The sequence below is a fragment of the Salvelinus alpinus genome, chromosome 14 (assembly GCF_045679555.1).
Source record: "Salvelinus alpinus chromosome 14, SLU_Salpinus.1, whole genome shotgun sequence".
In the NCBI taxonomy this organism is placed as follows: Eukaryota; Metazoa; Chordata; class Actinopteri; order Salmoniformes; family Salmonidae; genus Salvelinus; species Salvelinus alpinus.
In genome coordinates this window covers 23864951-23885831 of record NC_092099.1, presented here as the reverse complement: position 1 = coordinate 23885831, position 20881 = coordinate 23864951, and positions in this window count along the sequence as shown.

Genomic DNA, 20881 nt, shown 5'->3' with positions numbered 1-20881 from the left:
CGACAAAAAACAACAACACAGAGTTACACTTGGGATAAACAAAAGTACAGTCAATAACACAATAGAAAAATCTATATACAGTGTGTGCAAATGGCATAAGAAGGTACGGCAATAAATAGGCCATAGTAGCAGAGTAATTACAATTTAGCAAATTAACACTGGAGTGATAGATGTGCTGATGATGATGTGCAAGTAGAAATACTGGTGTGCAAAATAGCAAAAACATGTAAATAAAAACAATATGGGGATGAGGTAGGTAGTTGGATGGGCTATTTACAGATGGGCTGTGTACAGCTGCAGCGATCGATAAGCTGCTCAGATAGCTGATGCTTAAAGTAGTGAAGGAGATATATGTCTCCAACTTCAGAGATTTTTGCAATTCGTTTCAATCATTGGCAGCAGAGAACTGGAAGGAAAGGCAACCAAATGAGGTGTTGGCTTTGGGGATGACCAGTGAGATATACCTGCTGGAGCGCGTGCTATGGGTAGGTGTTGTTATGGTGACAAGTGAGCTGAGAAAAGGCAGAGCTTTACCTAGCAAAGACTTATAGTGGTGTGGGGGCTGTGCTTTGGCAAAGTGGGTGGGGTTATATCCTTCCTGTTTGGCCCTGTCTGGGGGTATCATCGGATGGGGCCACAGTGTCTCCTGACCCCTCCTGTCTCAGCCTCCAGTATTTATGCTGCAGTAGTTTGTGTCGGGGGGCTAGGGTCAGTTTGTTATATCTGGAGTACTTCTTCTGTCTTATCCGGTGTCCTATGTGAATTTAAGTATGCTCTCTCTAATTCTTTCTCTCTTTCTTTCTCTCGGAAGAGGACCTGAGCCCTAGGACCATGCCTCAGGACTACCTGGCATGATGACTCCTTGCTGTCCCCAGTCCACCTGGCCATGCTGCTGCTCCAGTTTCAACTGTTCTGCCTGCGGGTATGGAACCCTGACCTGTTCACCGGACGTGCTACCTGTCCCAGACCTGCTTTTTCAACTCTCTAGAGACAGCAGGAGCGGTAGAGATACTCTTAATGATCGGCTATGAAAAGCCAACTAACATTTACTCCTGAGGTGCTGACTTGCTGCACCCTCGACAACTACTGTGATTATTATTATTTGACCATGCTGGTAATTTATGAACATTTGAACATCTTGGCCATGTTCTGTTATAATCTCCACCCGGCACAGCCAGAAGAGGACAGTCCACCCCTCATAGCCTGGTTCCTTTCTAGGTTTCTTCCTAGGTTTTGGCCTTTCTAGGAAGTTTTTCCTAGCCACCGTGCTTCTACACCTGCATTGCTTGCTGTTTGGGGTTTTAGGCTGGGTTTCTGTACAGCACTTTGAGATATCAGCTGATGTAAGAAGGGCTATATAAATACATTTGATTTGATTTGATTTGATGACCTAGAGCCAGTGGGTCTGGCGACGAATATGAAGCGAGGGCCAGCTGATGAGAGCATACAGGTCGCAGTGGTGGGTGGTATATGGGGCTTTGATGACAAGACAGATGGCACTGTGATAGACTGCATCCAGTTTGCTGAGTAGAGTGTTGGAGGCTATTTTGTAAATGACATCGCCGAAGTCGAGGATCGGTAGGATAGTCAGTTTTACGAGGGTATGTTTGGCAGCATGACTGAAGGAGGCTTTGTTGCAAAATAGGAAGCCAATTCTAGATTTAATTTTGGATTGGAGATGCTTAATGTGAGTCTGGAAGGAGAGTTTACAGTCTAGCCAGACACCTAGGTATTTGTAGTTGTCCACATATTCTAAGTCAGAACCGTCCAGAGTAGTGATGCTAGTTTGTAAATGACATCGCCGAAGTCGAGGATCGGTAGGATAGTCAGTTTTACGAGGGTATGTTTGGCAGCATGACTGAAGGAGGCTTTGTTGCAAAATAGGAAGCCAATTCTAGATTTAATTTTGGATTGGAGATGCTTAATGTGAGTCTGGAAGGAGAGTTTACAGTCTAGCCAGACACCTAGGTATTTGTAGTTGTCCACATATTCTAAGTCAGAACCGTCCAGAGTAGTGATGCTAGTCGGGCGGGCGGGTGTGGGCAGCGATCTGTTGAAAAGAATGCATTTAGTTTTACTTGCATTTAGTTTTACTAGCATCCCGCTCAGCCCAGTCAAAAATGTTCGCTGCTCTGGCACCCCAATGGTGGAACAAACTCCCTCACGACGCCAGGTCAGCGGAGTCAATCACCACCTTCCGGAGACACCTGAAACCCCACCTCTTTAAGGAATACCTAGGATAGGATAAAGTAATCCTTCTAACCCCCCCCCCCCCTTAAAAGAGTTAGATGCACTATTGTAAAGTGGTTGTTCCACTGGATATCATAAGGTGAATGCACCAATTTGTAAGTCGCTCTGGATAAGAGCGTCTGCTAAATGACTTAAATGTAAATGTAAATTTAAGAGCAGTTGGAGGCCACGGAAGGAGTGTTGTATGGCATTGAAGCCCGTTTGGAGATTAGTTAACACAGCGTCCAAAGAAGGGCCAGATGTAAACAGAATGGTGTCGTATGCGTAGAGGTGGATCAAGGAATCAACCGCAGCAAGAGCGACATTGTTGATATATACAGAGAAAAGAGTCAGCCCGGGAATTGAACCCTGTGGTACCCCCATAGAGACTGCCAGAGGTCCGGACAACAGGCCCTCCGATTTGACACACTGAACTCTATCTGAGAAGTAGTTGGTGAACCAGGCGAGGCAATCATTTGAGAAACCAAGGCTGTTGAGTCTGCCTTTAAGAATACGGTGATTGACAGAGTCGAAAGCCTTGGCCAGGTCGATGAATACGACTGCACAGTATTGTCTTTTATCGATGGCGGTTATGATATCGTTTAGGACCTTGAGCGTGGCTGAGGTGCACCCATGACCAGCTCGGAAACTGGATTGCACAGCGGAGAAGGTACGGTGGGATTCAAAATGGTCAGTGATCTGTTTATTATCCTGGCTTTCAAAGACTTTAGAAAGGCTGGGCAGGATGGATATAGGTCTATAAGAGTTTGGGTCTAGAGTGTCACCCCCTTTGAAGAGGGGGATGACCGCGGCAGCGTTCCAATCTATATGAATCTTGGACGATACGAAAGAGAGGTTGAACAGACTAGTAATAGGGGTTGCAACAATGGCGGTGGCTAATTTTAGAAAGAGAGGGTCCAGATTTTCTAGCCGAGCTGATTTGTACGAGTCCAGGTTTTGCGGCTCTTTCAGAACATCTGCTATCTGGATTTGGGTGAAGGAGAAGCTGGGGAGGCTTGAGCATGTAGCTACAGGGGGTGTGGAGCTGTTGGCCGGGGTTGGGGTAGCCAGGAGGAAAGCATGGCCAGCCTTGGAGAAATGCTTATTGAAATTCTCGATTATTGTGGATTTTTCGGTGGTGACAGTGTTTCATATTCTCAGTGCAGTGGCAGCTGGGAGGAGGTGCTCTTATTCTCCATGGACTTTACAGTGTCCCAGAACTTTTTGGAGTTAGAGCTACAGGATGCAAATTTCTGTTTGAAAAAGCTAACCTTTGCTTTCCTAACTGACTGTGTGTATTGGTTCCTGACTTCTCTGAAAAGTTGCAAATCGTGGGGACTATTCGATGCTAGTGCAGTACGCCACAGGGTGTTCTTGTGCGGTTCGAGGGCAGTCAGGTCTGGAGTGAACCAAAAACCAACATTTTTTGAAAGGGGAATGCTTATTTATGAGGTCAATATCCTTCCAGGATACCCGGGCCAGGTCGATTTAGAAAGGCCTGCTCGCAGAAGTGTTTTAGGGAGCGTTTGACAATGATGAGGGGTGGTAGTTTGACTGCGGAACCATAACGGATGCAGGAAATGAGGCAGTGATCGCTGAGATCCTGATTGAAAACAGCAGAGGTGTATTTGGAGGGCAAGTTGGTCAGGATGATATCTATGAGGGTGCCCATGTTTACGGATTTAGGGTTGTACCTGGCGGGTTCCTTGATAATTTGTGTGAGATTGAGGGCATCTAGTTTAGATTGTATGATGGCCGGGGTGTTAAGCATATCCCAGTTTAGGTCACCTAACAGAACGAACTCTGAAGATAGATGGGGGGCAATCAATTCACATATGGTGTCCAGGGCACAGATGGGAGCTGAGGGGGGTCTATGACAGGCGGCAACAGTGAGAGACTTATTTCTGGAGAGATTCATTTTTAAAATTAGAAGCTCGAACTGTTTGGGCATAGACCTGGAAAGTATGACAGAACTTTGCAGGCTATCTCTGCAGTAGATTGCAACTCCTCCCCCTTTGGCAGTTCTATCTTGACGGAAAATGTTGTAGTTGGGGATGGAAATCTCCAAATTTTTGGTGGCCTTCCTAAGCCAGGATTTAGACACGGCAAGGACATCAGGGATGGCAGAGTGTGCTAAAGCAGTGAGTAAAACTAATTTAGGGAGGAGGCTTCTGATGTTAACATTCATGAAACCAAGGCTTTTACGGTTACAGAAGTCAACAAATGAGAGCGCCTGGGGACACACAGGGCCTGGGTTAACCTCTACATCACCCAAGGAACAGATGTGGAGTAGGATGAGGGTACGGCTAAAGGCTATCAAAACTGGTCATCCAGTTCATTGGGGACATAGAATAAAAGGAGCAGATTTCTGGGCATGGTAGGATAGATTCAGGGCATAATGTACAGACAGGGGTATGGTAGGGTGAGTGTACAGTGTAGGTAAACCTAGGCATTGAGTGACGATAAGAGAGATTGCATCTCTGGGGGCACTAGTTATGCTAGGTGAGATCACCGCATGTGTGGGAGGTGGGGAAAATGAGCTATCTGAGGCATGTTGAGTGGGACTAGGAGCTTCGCAGTAAAATAAAACAATGATAACTACCCTAAACAACTGTATACAAGTCATATTGACATTAGTGAGAGACATAAAGCGAGGCATAAAGCAATCACAGGTGTTGATTGGGAGAGCTAGCTGAGACAACAACAGGTAAGACAACAACAGCTAATCAGCTTAAGACAACAACAACAGGTAAAATGGTGATGAATGGGCAGAGAGGGTCAGTTAACTACACACATGGCCTGAGTTCGAGGCTGGGGCCGACAGATAAACAAAATAAACAAAATGGAGTAGCGTGATTAATGAACAGTCCAGCAGGCATCAGCTATGTAGCCAAGTGGTCGTAGGGTCCAGCGAACAGCAATAGATGAAACAGGGAAGCCGTTAGGTAGTTGTTACTACGCTAGCAAGCGGGAAACACAGCGTTCATAAAGTTAACAGGCACGGGGCTAGCTGAAGGACGTCCGGCAAAGTCCGGTTGAGGGCACATCGGACGGAATTACGTCAGCAGACCAATCGTGATGGATCGGCTGGGCTCCGTGTCGACAAAGGGTCCAGGCCAATTGTAGCTGGAGTAATTTTGTTTGCTAGCCCGGAGATGCACCTGGCTCGAGGCTAACTGGTGATAGCTTCGGGACAAGTGCGTTAGCCACTATAGCCACTTGGTAGCCACTAGCTAGCTGCGATTATCCGATGCAAAAGTCCAGAGCTTACGGCAGGAATCTGGTGATGTAGTGGCTTCTAGTTGTGTTAGTGAAGAGTCTGGGAGGCATCAGCTGTGTAGCCGAGTGGAGAAAAGCAGTCCAATATGCTCAGGGTTGATATCACGCTGTGCAGACTGGCAGGTATTATCCAGGCTAAAAGCGTCTGGAGTCTGAGCTAAAGGTAAAGGCCGCTAGCAGTGGCTAACAATGACTCAGTAGCTAGTATCTAATTAGCTGGTTAGCTTCTGATGGCTAGCTTCTGATGTAGGTTCTAGCTTTAAGGTCTAAAAATATCAGATCCATATCACATTGGGTGAGGCGGGTTGCCGGAATGTATATTTAATTTAAAAATGGAAAAAGAGATTGAAATATATACAAAAAATACGGAAAAAACATAAAATTTACACGAGACAACGGCAAACACGTCCACACTGCTACGCCATCTTGGAATCTAGTTAGCAGGCTCAAGCAAGCTAAAACCCACATGGTAGCAAAAACTAACTAGCAGAAATTGTTAACAAGTTAGAAATAATTTAAACACAATTTTCTGTAGGCTACTATTTACTGTGTACTGTGGAATATATTGCTTTCTTGTTCTGGACACTTCTCCCAGTCATGGTTAGGGTTGGAACTGCCTCTCTGGGTGTTCTGATGCTTCTAGCTTGGAGTTGTATGCTCATGATAACATAGCTACAGTATTTCACCTTTTCATGTGTATATTATTGCTTACTAGGTGTGTCCAATTTGGTAACCACTCCCTCTTCTAATTAGGGCTAATTGGAAAAGCCTTTCAAAAGAGGACATTGTATTCTCTTTTTTCTGTACTCCCTGACGAAGGCCATGCAGCCGAAACGCGTCGGTTTTTAAACAACTTTGTTTCTATTGAACATGCCATACTAATAAAGGCATTTTAATTAATTATATGAAGAGTGCCTTGGTCCTCTTTTCTTTTTGATGACCAATTTACACCTTTTACCAAAGAGCACCTTCTATCTACCAAAATATACTATAGTGTACCTTAGTAGCGCTTCCCTTCCTCCTCTTGCTACTATTTACTACTTAACAAAAAATCATGTATGTCATATAAAATATATTCACCCCACCAAGTATTGTTATCAAAACTTACCAGAAAGCATGTAGTCCTTGGCTCAGTGTAGTAGTGTGGGCTCAATAGCATCTCATTAGTGTGCAAGATCTTGATAATCAGCTGTACATGTGATGGAAGAATGCACTGTGCATGCAGAGGGTTGCAATTCCATTGAATTAAACCAAAATAAGCCACAAGACCTAGAATTTGATGTGTATCCCACAAAAAAAAGGTTCCCTGTTATAAGCTAATTATTTTGATGAATTTAAGCATATTTCTCAAAATTGGAAAATTTCTGGAAAAATCCAGGAAATTTACCGGAAGGTTTCTGACCCTTTGCCACACTAGTCTATTATAAATGTATCTCTACTAGAACACGTGTTAAATGTAGTGTTAGTATATAGTATACTCTCAAGAACCGAGCAAAACAACCGTAAAATGGCAAAAACAGATACAATCATATGCAACACTATATACATTGCAGCAGGAGATGTCTAGAAAACAACTAGATGAAAGTAAAGAGTACCCTTGAGTACACTAAGGGCAGATTTCCCTGACTGAGATTAAGCCTCGTCCTAGACTAAAAAGCCCTTTCAATGAATTATCTCCATTGTTCTAATTTTTAAGTCGAGGACTAGGCTCAATCTGTGTCAAGGAAACGATCCCTAAACCCATTAGCAGCAACATAAATAATACAATGAGTATATGTAGGTAGGGGCAGAGCCAAAGTGAGGCAAACTATTCTCCAATTTGGCACTAAAAGTACCATGACATTCTCATTCATAATTTAGTTTTATTGTGGCCTTGGAACCTTACGACCAGCATAGCACCCACTAAAATTATATTAAACACCCTACGAGTTTCTACCCAGTCTCTACTTTCAGTGGTGTACACTTTTATCATTACTATATCATGTGGGAGCAGCAAAAAAAAGTTGCAAATAGGTCAAAATATATGGCTCAGCTGCACGACCAGGGGCAAAAGAGCAAGATTCACTACATTGAAATTAGGACGGGGATTGGTGTGTTTTACTTTGTTTTACTCTGACCTACAAAACCAACTGCTCATGCCACCCTTTGACACAGCCAACTGTCAACTTTCAGTGGTGGTAGCACATTACTGCCATCTAGTGGATTAAAAAGCGTACAACACAGGGGTATTCTGTACATACACTACAATTCAGCTACAGTATATTTGGCTGCATTTACACAGGCAACCCAATTCTGATCTAGGTATAAAATCCTAGGAAATGTTTTTTAATTGACACAAGCTATCTCCAATCAATCAATGAATGTCTGGTTGTGCGTGTGTTTGGTGGGGGGATTGCATAAGCAATGGGAGGCGTAGCTCTGTGACTCTTAATCACACAAAGCCTATTATTTGGCAGGAAATACTATTTCTAGATCAGTGGTTCTACACCTCACTTTGCTTAAGCTGATCCTTTCCAACAGACTCAGAAGTTGTAGCTAAAAAAGTTGAAGGGGATGGTAAATTAAAGTATTTTGTAGTGAATTTGGTTAGTAGCCTCAACCGGCACTCAAACCTGGATCCAACAACTGTCAAGCCAACACCTTAACTGTACGCAAAAAGGTTTCTACCGCACACACACACACACACACACACACACATAACAGTAGAACGGGCCGGGCAGCTTCATCTTGTAGCATGTTGAGGGACTAACTACCTTCCACTAGCTACTACTAGCTAGCATGACTATAGCCAGTAGCCAGCTAGTGCAAGCCAACTTTGTTCAATTATTGTTGAGTTTATTCTATTGGCATGCTAACGTCATAAGTTCTACTTCGCTATATAACGCAAAAACAATTTGTGACAAAATCATCAGTAGATTTGAAAATGTGATTTGAAACTCATTTAACTTGTCTTTTTTATTCGGTACATTTATTCGGTATCCCCAACAAGTCAATTTGATGGAAACACATCTCTGGTGGGAAAATGCACATATTGTTTTTATAAAGATTTTAGAATATTCGCCTGAAAATCTGTTGCCAATTGTATGGAAACCTAGTTAATGGCACAGAACTGTTCTATCTCTATAGATGCATGTGGTCTTGGATGGATGCATAGATCATTTGTCGGTGTATGTCCTTTTAGATGTCGTGTGGCTGTACTTGTCTCTATCACATATATATATATATATATTATGCTGAAAGCAAAGCACAACTCTGGATTTTCTCTCATAGTATTATTAGGTGTACTTGCTGAAGGCAAAGCACAACTCAAGATTTCTTACATATTCTAATTATTAATGGGACAAAGATTACAGCTGTTTTAGTAATCGCATCAACTACTTTTGGTCTACTTCTCTGCTATTTAAATCTGGAATCAGAGCAGAATGATCTACTACCAATCAAGAGGTACAGCTGTTTTAGTAACCGCATCACCTAATTTAGCTAACTGCCATGGAACCTTTCCGAACTTTCAAATTATAATAATGGGGGAGCACATAAGACTTATTATGCCACACAGCTCACTCCAACCCACTAAACTAACCTACCACTGTTTGTTTACATGTAGTTATCGTTTACCTTTAGTACTGGTCTGTAGGCTGCATTGCACATTAGTAAACCCCCATCCAGCTAGCGGCGCTGATGTGCAATTCTGTGCTCGCCACCCACTAGAACCAAGGAGTTTTCAAAAATTCCTTGACTTGAACGTGGAAGTAGGATTGGAGACTACCTTGTTTTGATTTCAAACATTTGTGTGGAGTAAATAAAGACATACTGACTCAACCGAATAGGCTACACAACTCTAATTCGACCGAAAATGTCTAAACTACAGTTGTTGCGTGTGTTTGTAAATTAACGTTTAATGGCGGCTGCTGTAGAGATTTTCGGGGGGAGTTGAGAAAATGGTCGCGGAATACCATGAGGAAAATGTGATGTGTTGTGAAAGCAGAATTGCATTTTGATGGTGTTGATAATGGGATATGGAGAAGGGTGAGCCGGTCAAGGATCGATTCAGACAAGGTGGTAAATTGTATGACAAGTGACAGTTTTATTTAAGAGTAAAGATATCTGGTACAAGCGTATACGGACTCGTTCATTCAGCTCATAAGGAACCAGCAGAAAAAAGCCCAGATAACAGAGTGCATAGACATTTTATACAGCACAGAAAGTAGGTTGAGTCTGGAAGTTCTGGTCCTTTGGTTGGTTCTGATGAGTTGGGCGAGGTCCCCTTCAGGCTAGTATCACTGTCCCATTGGCTCTGAGTAGAGTTCTTTGTCTTCAGAAATGTTCAGCTAAAACAGGAGATTAGGTGTGTGCGTAGATGTTCCTGTCATATCTGTGTGTCTCTGTAAAATGTTCAGCCTAAAGAGGAGATTTTGTGTGTGCGTAGATGTTCCTATTTTAATCAGTGTTTATGAAAGGTTTACGTCAGCCCTCTGTCCTTGGGTATGTGTGTGTCTCAGTATCTCGTGAAATGCAGAACCAAGCACCCTTTTCTTATCAGTGTTTATGAAAGGTCTGTGCCAGCCATCTGTCTCTGGGTGTGTGTGGGTCTCAGTATCTGCTTATGAGTTTGTGAGAAACCCTGTTTTGAAAGAAGTTAGTTATAACAACGTAATAGCAATATGCTTGTGTTATTTTAAATGGTATTTATTACAAATCCCCCTCTTCATGTCTCATAAGAGACGTGACAAAAGCTAGGACAAAAGCTATAAATGGCAAAATTAGAGTAAACTTTATCAGAAGATAAAGTTTTGATTCCCCCTCTTCACGTCTCCAAAGAGACGTGACATAAACTAGGTAAAAGTAAGAAAGGCAAAAGTAAACAACCAGGGAAACTTTCTCAGAGAGAAAGTTTTAATTCCCCCTCTTCACGTCTCACAAGAGACGTGACATAACTTTAAGCGAATCCAGGCACAAGAAGGGAAACTTTTTCCAGAAGAAAAAGTTTTGATTCCCTCTCTTCACGTCTCCTAAGAGACGTGACATAAACATGGGATCAAGCAGGAGTAGTATATGCAGAAACTTTCTTGAAGAGAAAGTTTCATATGCCCTCTCTTCACGTCTCCTAAGAGACGTGACATAAACATGGGATCAAGCAGGAGTAGTATATGCAGAAACTTTCTTGAAGAGAAAGTTTCATATGCCCTCTCTTCACGTCTCCTAAGAGACGTGACATAAACATGGGATCAAGCAGGAGTAGTATATGCAGAAACTTTCTTGAAGAGAAAGTTTCATATGCCCTCTCTTCACGTCTCCTAAGAGACGTGACATAAACATGGGATCAAGCAGGAGTAGTATATGCAGAAACTTTCTTGAAGAGAAAGTTTCATATGCCCTCTCTTCACGTCTCCTAAGAGACGTGACATAAACATGGGATCAAGCAGGAGTAGTATATGCAGAAACTTTCTTGAAGAGAAAGTTTCATATGCCCTCTCTTCACGTCTCCTAAGAGACGTGACATAAACTAGAAAAAGGTAAAAGCAGCAGGCATGTTGTTGTCCTCAAAAGATGGAGGGCCTTCATCCCCTAAAAGAGGAAACATCTGGGAAGGGCTTGTTGGGTCAATGGCTTTAGATATGACCCTAGTGGTGAGTGAACGAATGCATGGTATGCAACAGCAACCACACAAAACCAAAATGGCTGCAAACACTGAGATAGAAACCAAAATTGAGGACACCAGGGTTTTATATTTCCCAAAAGCATCCATCCAGGAATCCCACATGGAGGTGTCTACACCAGAATGGGATTTCATCTTACCATTAAGAGTCCTCAAGCCTTCTAAGGCAATGGTCAGGCTACCATCAGTGGCGGTGTTGTTAGGTATAAAGGTGCAACACTGTTCACCAAACATAGAGCATACACCTCCCTTCTCAGAGAGTAGCATGTCTACTGCAATGCGGTTTTGGAAGGCCATCAAGCTGGTAGCTGCCAATTGGCCATGTACCGCCTCAAAGCCTTGCTGGGTCCAATTGCCTAGTTTTTGGACATTAAAATGAATGTAGTTGATTCTATCGACATTCTTATTAATGGTGCACCACCAGCATATTGATGACTCAAAACCGGCTGCCACTTGATCCACAAGTTTATACTTATCTGGCACCCCCCTAGGGATCCCAATGGCATCAAGATAGGTGGGGTCTCCAGGATCCACTCCTGTTGATCTTTTGGACCGGGATAAATCCCTGTCCCTCTCTACACGGGCCATCAGGTCCTTTACTTCCATAGGATACACTGAAACAGGAAGAAGCAGAGAGACAAGAGCACAAAGACCAGTGGCATTCCCTGGCAGGCGGTCATATAGATGATTTCCTCCACACCACCACCAGACATCAGCTCTAGACACAGGTTGGAAAGGGGCATTAGGATTATGGGTGTTATTGCACCATTCATAAGGTAGTGCTCCCAGCATTGGAGGGCCAAGGGACATATTTATACAAGTAAAATTAGCCCTGGCAACCCGAGAAGAAAACATGGGGGCCCGTCTGGTACTTTTAACAACAGGATAGACCTTATCCCAGCTAGTGCAGTTGGCAGTTGGGTTGTCATGCTTCATAACAGGAAGCAGACATACATCAGGTAGAGTAGCCGGTACAATGCGAAGGAGTGGACGGGCTCCCATACATACCACACAGCTCTGGTGGGCGGCCTTCCCAGCTTCCTCAGCCAATAATAGCCAGTTATTTGTAAGTCCCGAGACCCCTGTAGCTGTAAGGATAGCACCGTCAAGAGTAGGCGGTGCTGCAAGTAAAATAATAGAATTATTCTTATTACCATTTTCAGTTACAGCCTGTGCTTTTGTGTCATCAATATAACAAACTCGAACCTCCCAAGAGACTGGTGCAGTGATACCGCTCACATAAGGAGCAAGTGTAAAGTCCTGGCAGCCTAGCGCAATACCAGGATGGATAGTAAATGTCAGTCCTACAGAGTTTTTTGTCAAAGTCATGAGTTTCCTCCATTGTTGTCCTAATGTAGTAGTGGTGTAACTGGACCAGTCATAATTAGTCTCACATACCAAGTTTGCCCACGATAAGGATGAGCAAGGACCAAAAGGAGACCACTCCAATAACTACCCCTGGACACATTAGTAACCAAAAAACGAGAATATGTTAAACCCTCAGGTCCATCCCTCTATACAACCTGTATCAGGTGGGCTCGTCGCCACCCGGGAACTTCAAACCTTCACAACAGGGAGGACAAACATCACTTTTTATTCATTCGACAACATCAACTACAGCGAACCAAGGGTCCTCCTCTGTCAGGCCCACTCTCCTGCGAAAGCTTGATTTCGTATCAGCCTCTCCAACTGGAGCATCAAGCAGCGGCATCATACCATAGGCCCTTTCCACATCTGTAACAGACTTCTTCAAACAAGGTATGATACAGGCATTACGGCACATGAGCATACGAAAAACAACAACTTAGGGACAGAAATCCAGTAATCATCACTGCAGTGCACTTACCAAACCAACCACCCAGCCAGGGAACAGTCCACTCTCCTCCACACCTGCAAGACCCTTCATCTCCACTGATAACCTTGCCAACCCACTCAGAGCTTTTGAAATGCTCCCATCCGGACTAGTATTGTTACATACACCTGCCTGGTCGGCCAGAATCATGTCCAGTGCTAGTCTATTTTGTCTACTGGTTTGAAAGGTAGCATCCAATTATTCAGCCATCCCCGTAAGTGCTGTGTGGGTGTATTTAACAAATCATCATTAATTATAGTAGATATAATTGATCCAGGCATTATGCTTAGCATCAACAATAGCTGGGCCAATGATGGGCATCAGATGCCACAGGCCATCATTCCTGTTTAATGTCTGGAATTCGTGGGACCCCTATTGGGACCCCCAACAGGTTGGTGTGGATGTTATCTGTACTCTTGGACCAAGGAGCGTCACGTTTCTGCCGTCTCCTGGGTTGGTCCCAAGCCTCTGTCATGTGCAGCTCCCAAAAGTTGGTTAGCTGTAACCTCAATAATAGGCAATGGTGTTTATCAGACTGGCCAAAACACATGTTCCCTGATAATCTCCTTTCAAAATGGGGTCAACCGCCTGGCAGGTCCACACATCCACCATACATCAGCAACACCTCTAGTTAATAGTGACATTAGTGATGCAGGCAGTAGTAGGGAACCTCCCATAGTCTATACCTCTACCTATACCAGTGTTACAGCTGTAATATCCCCCATATGCCTTAACCCCCCGTGGTGTCTTCTGGGGACGGACTTCTGGGAACACAAGACTCAGAGTTTTACACAGGGTTGAATTTGGCTTAAACTTTCCAATATGCACATCCAACCTTCCCCCTTACTTAGGGCAAATGGGTGAGCAGCCAGAATAGGTCTGGCATGTCCACATACGACACAGTCCTTTCTATTAAGTGTTTTGTAGGTCAACCACATATTCTCCCTTCCCTCATAACCAGTTTCAGTCCCCAATTGGTCACTATCTGAGATGTCTTTTACATTTATTACCTATACCAGATGGTAGAGTTTAGGTGATGGCGTGGGACTTGGTCTTGAAGTGGTGGAGGAGGCCGGCTGAACCTGGTCTGTCGGAACTGGTGGTGGTTCTGGCAGCACTGCGATGGTAACATCCCCATCGTATCCTAAACAGACAACTCAGGACCACAAGCAGTCCTGCAAAGCCCCACCCTCTCCCAGAGAACACATCATCAGCCAGAGACCAAGCAACACTTTCACTTCTATGAACGTACACAGTGAGGAAAGGTCAGGGGCAGGGAATTCTTCATTAAGGAGTTGATCCCCAAACTCTATTAGTAACAGTTCTTCTCCTTAACTCTGTGAACATTCGGCAGTGTCAGTGTGTCTCACCCTCCAAGTGCGATATGCCCCCAGGTCGAGTGAATCACCTTCTCCTTTAATTCACCTGCAACGCATAAAATCTTGGACATACAGGTTTGTTTAACAAACAGTTTCTCATTTGTTCTATCTGATTATATATTTAACTTCTATGCCTATTTTTTAGCTAGAATTTTTAATTTTAAATTAGTTTATTATCCAATAGGCCCCATCCTATCCTAGACCACAATGTACCCCTCCCCCGTTTGATACCTGGCTCTGGCCAGGTATCAACCTTACCTACTCATGACTTAGTACATTATAATATAGAAACGTCCCTTTCATTCGCCGCATATCCAATTCTCCCTTGGGCGTACATTCATATCTATTCTTTTCCAATTCTCTGTCAAGTGACTTATCTACTTTAAAATGTATCTGTGCTGCTTATATGTGTTAACCCCCTTCTGTCCTATCTTATTTCACAGCCTACCTTGCTCATTTCCTGGTCCACCCTCCCCACTCTACTCTCAAACCTTCAAGGTCTCAACAGTGCGGGGTAGACCCATCTGTCCGCCTTTTTCTAATAATAGTCAATAACAACTATGTGTTCTTTTGCAATATTAACTAAGTGTCTCACTGTTTTGACTTTATCTATCCCAAATGGATTTAAAAATAACAACATGTCTTATAGTGTCAATCTCTAAAGTCCTTACATAACCTTAATAAACCTATCTCTATCTTCTTATGGCCAAAACAAATGCTAACCATATAAATTCCTTTCTTTACTAATAAGCTCTCTATCACTTTTATTTCCATGCCCTATAGGCTTAAAATATCTCCTGTTCAAACCAATTCAATAACAGCCCATTCAAAACCGTCATAGCCAATGTTTAAAAACAGAATCCTGACTCCTCTGTGGTTAAAACTACAATTATGGTCAAGAGTTATAAACTCTATTATATCAATTTACCTCAAAACTAGTATTCCCAAATGACCACAATTTCATTATTCTCACTACATCCCCCCGTGATTGATCAAGTCACAGGAAAATGCAACGAAAAGAGGTCAAAAAGGTTACACCTACATTCGTGTTCCATACCATATCTAGACATACCAAAAGAACCCTTTATCTTAACAAAGTCCCTTGTCTAAATAAAACTCAGAAAGTAAAACACCTAATATTATCTTGTCTCTCGGAACACGGAAAACCCCTTAACCCAAAACGTTTACCACAAAAACAAAACCTAATAATTATGATAATACCCTTAAATCATTCGTTTTAAATTTCCCCGATGTTTCATGTACTAACCATACAACTGTGATAAACGTACACTGTCCCTTTAAAAACTCTCATGCCGCCATTCTACTCTGCGGGCCGGTCATTGTTCCCCATAATGAAAACAGATCACGTTTAGAATACGTTTACTTATTGTTCGAATTCTCTGGTGTTACCTAAACAAAAACCAATAACTTTTAGCAACTTTTGAAAAGTAACTTAAAGCTATAATGTACACATTTTCCCTCTAAATGACACAACCAATTTTCTCTAGCATAATTTAATACGGCCACACCCGGTGGGGAAAGTACAAATTTTATCCCGTTCCTCCTATAATACTCAATGCTAAATTCAAAGTTGTGGTTAAATATATGGATTTGCCAATCATTATCAAATGTTAAATATACAGGTTTAGTACTTTTATCAAATAGATTAGTATAGTTCAAATAAAGATATGCGTTTACTAGCGCTCAACCTGTGTTCAGAACGCAGCAACTAGCCAATATAATACCAAAAATGACTGTCTTATTCATGCCTCTAGGCAAAACATCTAGTTACTCCAACTAAGTTTGGCAGCAAAACTATCGTATAAGTAAAATCAACTTCTCAACTTTCTCCATTCCAAAGTGTAAACTTACCATATACTTCGCTAAATTTATATCGCATGTCAGCCAATCCATAACAATAATATCATTAGTCTGTAAATTTAACCTAAATAAGTTATTAAATGTATTCTCTCTACTCCGAATTGGTTTTAAGTTTTTCTCTGTCACCAGCATTCAAACAGGCTCCCCGTTTGCTGGGAGACCGTTGAGTACTGCAATACTGCCATCTTCTGTCCATTCTCTGTACAGCTCTCCACCCCCATACTATTCTAAGAGTTATGAGTGTGTGAAGGAATATCACAAATAAGGGGCCAGATATCCCTAATCTCGCCCAGGGAGGGAGATATCCCTCTAACTGGGAGAGGTTCCTTTTTCAGGGGAGGCGAAGTTTGATGCCGCATCACCTGAGTCAGGAGTGTCTTAATTTGGAATCGAATTTAGGCCGCTCAAATCGGCTCTGACTTCTGTAAGGAATTGGAGCTAGAGTGCAATGTGTGAGGTGGTGCCAAGGTGCGCCTGATTTACCTTTGACCTGAACTGAGTGTGAAGTAACCTCCTTCACTTCGTACAGTTCAGTCCACCTGGGTTCCAGCCACTTTCTCTTGTGGACTTTAATCCCCACCCAGTCACCATTTTACATTCAGTGGTGGCGTGCCTCCTGGCAGCTCCCCCTCTCGCACCTTGTGAATCTGTTTGGAGAGAGCTGCAGAAAGTTCCGTCAGTTTTTTCACATAATTACATCAAGAGCGGGCATATGACCTCCCTCTCTTGGTGGACCAGGCATGACTCTTCCAGTCATTATCTCATGAGGAGAGAGATGGGTGCCTGCCCCTGGAGAGGCTCTCATGGCCATCAACGCCAGAGGCAGGGCTTCAACCCATATCAACTTCGAACCTGCACATACCTTAGCTATCTTAGCCTTAAGGGTTTGATTGGCGCGTTACACGAGACCCTCTCTGTCTTATAAATTAAGTACTATGTGTGTGTAATCTATCCACTATCTTTGTATACTTAGCCCGTCTCTGAGTATAAAACCCGAGATGAATTCATGGAGACATGTACCCTGTCTTATCTCAGAGCTCCTCCCTCGTATACTCAGAATTTTATGTGTATTATTTAATTTAATGCCGTTGTGGAATGCGCAACCAACAGTTTACAACAGTACATTTATACTCATCATTTATCACATAAATTTTCACATTAACACATATGCATTCAACCCTTACATAGTATTTTATACATTTACAGGTTCTGAACTTATTCCTTACCGAACTCAGTCGGACCGGTCTCAGCCGGACTTAGAATAGTTACCACTTTATCATTTACCACTGTTCACCTTAAATACATCCTTCACCGAACGAATATTCAGACTTTTGGATGAGGCTTTTACACTTTAAGACTTCCTTACCGGTCTCTGCCGGACCGGTCGCTGCCGGACTATCGGATGAGTCTTTTATCAATCAAACTATTCCTTACCGGACTCTGCCGGACCGGTCTCTGCCGGACTATCGGAATCAAATTATCAATCAAACTATTCCTTACCGGGCTCTGCCGGACCGGTCTCTGCCGGACTATCGGAATCAAATTATCAATCAAACTATTCCTTACCGGGCTCTGCCGGACCGGTCTCTGCCGGACTATCGGAATCACAATCAAACTAGCAATGTTCATCATTAAACAACATCCATTAAACAGTTGACATTTACACATCCGACCCTATTGGTACATGGAGCGTTTGTCATTAAACAATACACATTAATCAGTTGACATTTACACATCCGACCCTATTGGTACATGGAGCGTTTGTCATTTAAATCATTTAAACAATACACATTAATCAGTATTCAGACTTGTGTTTCTAACACCACTGGTTCCCTACCGAATCTAATCGGACCGGTCTCTGCCGGACTTAGGACTAAGACTTCCTTACCGGTCTCTGCCGGACCGGTCGCCGCCGGACTATCGGATAGAGTCTTCTTAATTAACTTTTAACTATTCCTTACCGGACTCTGCCGGACCGGTCTCTGCCGGACTATCGGAATATAACACAATTTTATCCCTTACCGGACTCTGCCGGACCGGTCGCCGCCGGACTATCGGAACAAAATTATGGCCACATATGTTTACTTCACTGTCTTTCACATGTCATCTATACACATAAATTTAAACAAGAATTCTTACCCAGACTCGGTAATACTGATCGAAATTTGGATAGACTATACGACAATATGCAAAGTTTGATTTAACAGGTCTTGCTTACCTTGTTTATGGTCGACCAGGAGATCAGTTTCCCGAGCTGAGCAGAACTGTTGTCCTCCCCCCCAAAAGATTTCACCTGTCCTCCGTGAACCGTCCTTTCACCAACTCGCCCCCTCACATCTACATCAACCACTCTGGACCGGGTATCTAGACAACCATCCTCTGCTTACCAAGTTTCTGTTGATAATGGGATATGGAGAAGGGTGAGCCGGTCAAGGATCGATTCAGACAAGGTGGTAAATTGTATGACAAGTGACAGTTTTATTTAAGAGTAAAGATATCTGGTACAAGCGTATACGGACTCGTTCATTCAGCTCATAAGGAACCAGCAGAAAAAAGCCCAGATAACAGAGTGCATAGACATTTTATACAGCACAGAAAGTAGGTTGAGTCTGGAAGTTCTGGTCCTTTGGTTGGTTCTGATGAGTTGGGCGAGGTCCCCTTCAGGCTAGTATCACTGTCCCATTGGCTCTGAGTAGAGTTCTTTGTCTTCAGAAATGTTCAGCTAAAACAGGAGATTAGGTGTGTGCGTAGATGTTCCTGTCATATCTGTGTGTCTCTGTAAAATGTTCAGCCTAAAGAGGAGATTTTGTGTGTGCGTAGATGTTCCTATTTTAATCAGTGTTTATGAAAGGTTTACGTCAGCCCTCTGTCCTTGGGTATGTGTGTGTCTCAGTATCTCGTGAAATGCAGAACCAAGCACCCTTTTCTTATCAGTGTTTATGAAAGGTCTGTGCCAGCCATCTGTCTCTGGGTGTGTGTGGGTCTCAGTATCTGCTTATGAGTTTGTGAGAAACCCTGTTTTGAAAGAAGTTAGTTATAACAACGTAATAGCAATATGCTTGTGTTATTTTAAATGGTATTTATTACAATGGTCAACACATGTTCATGTTAAAACATCTGTTATTTGCATTTGAAATAATGAAACTCAGATGTATGTTATGCTCTGTTGACTGTGTCCCCTCGGGGGCATAGGTGCTCTGAGGGAAGGGCTGCCCTGGCCAGTTGGTCCCTCTTCCCACTTATCCTCTCCAGCCCAGAGAGGACTTCATGAACATGTTTTATTTATGTATAACTTCACCAATGCCTCCTTGTCTTTTGTACTCTATTATTACAGTTGACATATTCTGTGGTGGTAGTCTGAGTGTAGTAATTTGTGCTGAAATATGTGATTTAACTGCCACACAAAATAACTACATTATGGCATTCACTAATCATAAACTGTTCACCTAATACCTTTTTTGCACTGTTGGTTAGAGCCTGTAAGTAAGCATTTCACTATAAGGTCGACACCTGTTGTATTTGGCGCACGTGACAAATAAACTTTGATTTGATTTACATATAATAGAAATATGAGTACATTTGTGGACAAAATTCTAACTTACTCAACCTTTGACTATATTTCGCTCAAGTAATTTATTTCTACCTCAACTACCATAACATTTGTTCAACACAAACAAACTATTAAACTTTTATTAAACTTATTCAAGGTAATCCACTTTCATGGGATGTCTTCAACATTCTAAAGGTCCTATTTTTACATCATGACTTCTAACATTCTATTCTATTCACTGTAAACAATGTAACTTTGACGTATCAGCTACTTTGCCCACTCACTCTTCGCCTTGTCTGGACCTACATTACATTGTAGGTCCAGACATTGTATGTCCAGACTATTACACATCACATCAGAGTAAATGGACCAACACCTTACTGTTTAATTCACATTCACCACAAAAACCAATGTATGAATACTGTCATGTGGATATTTTGTTAATCATCTGTATAATGACAATTTTTGGGATTCACAGACTTCACCCTCCCTACACCTCTGATGAATAAAACAGGAAACCTGTTCAATCACCATCACTGCAAAATCTTTCTGGCTATGGATACAGAGACACATTAACATCAACATGCCAGAGGATAAACCCATTGGACTTGGGGCTCTACTGAGAGTACCTCATATTTCGATTTTTTTATTCTGCTTTTCCACTAAAATCCTAATAAACACTGAGAACTAAAATATTGTGTTATTGTTATTGTTATGCATATTATTGTCATTAATAAAAATAATAACGGGGGGCAGTTCAAAAATGAACTCCAAAAGGTTCTTCAAAAGGTTCTTTGAGGATCCATTAAAAGGGGTTCTTTGAAGAAGAAAGGGGTTATTTTAAGAACTTATAGGGGTTCCTTTAGGGGTTCTTCAATTTGAAGAATGAATGAACCATAAGAATGTATGAACCATTGAGCTCCTCAGTGGCGCAGCGTTCTAAGGCACTGCATCTCAGTGCAAGAGCTGTCACTACAGACCCTGGTTTGATTCCAGGCTGTATCACAACCGCCCGTGATTGGGAGTCCCATAGGGCGGCACACAATTGGCCCAGT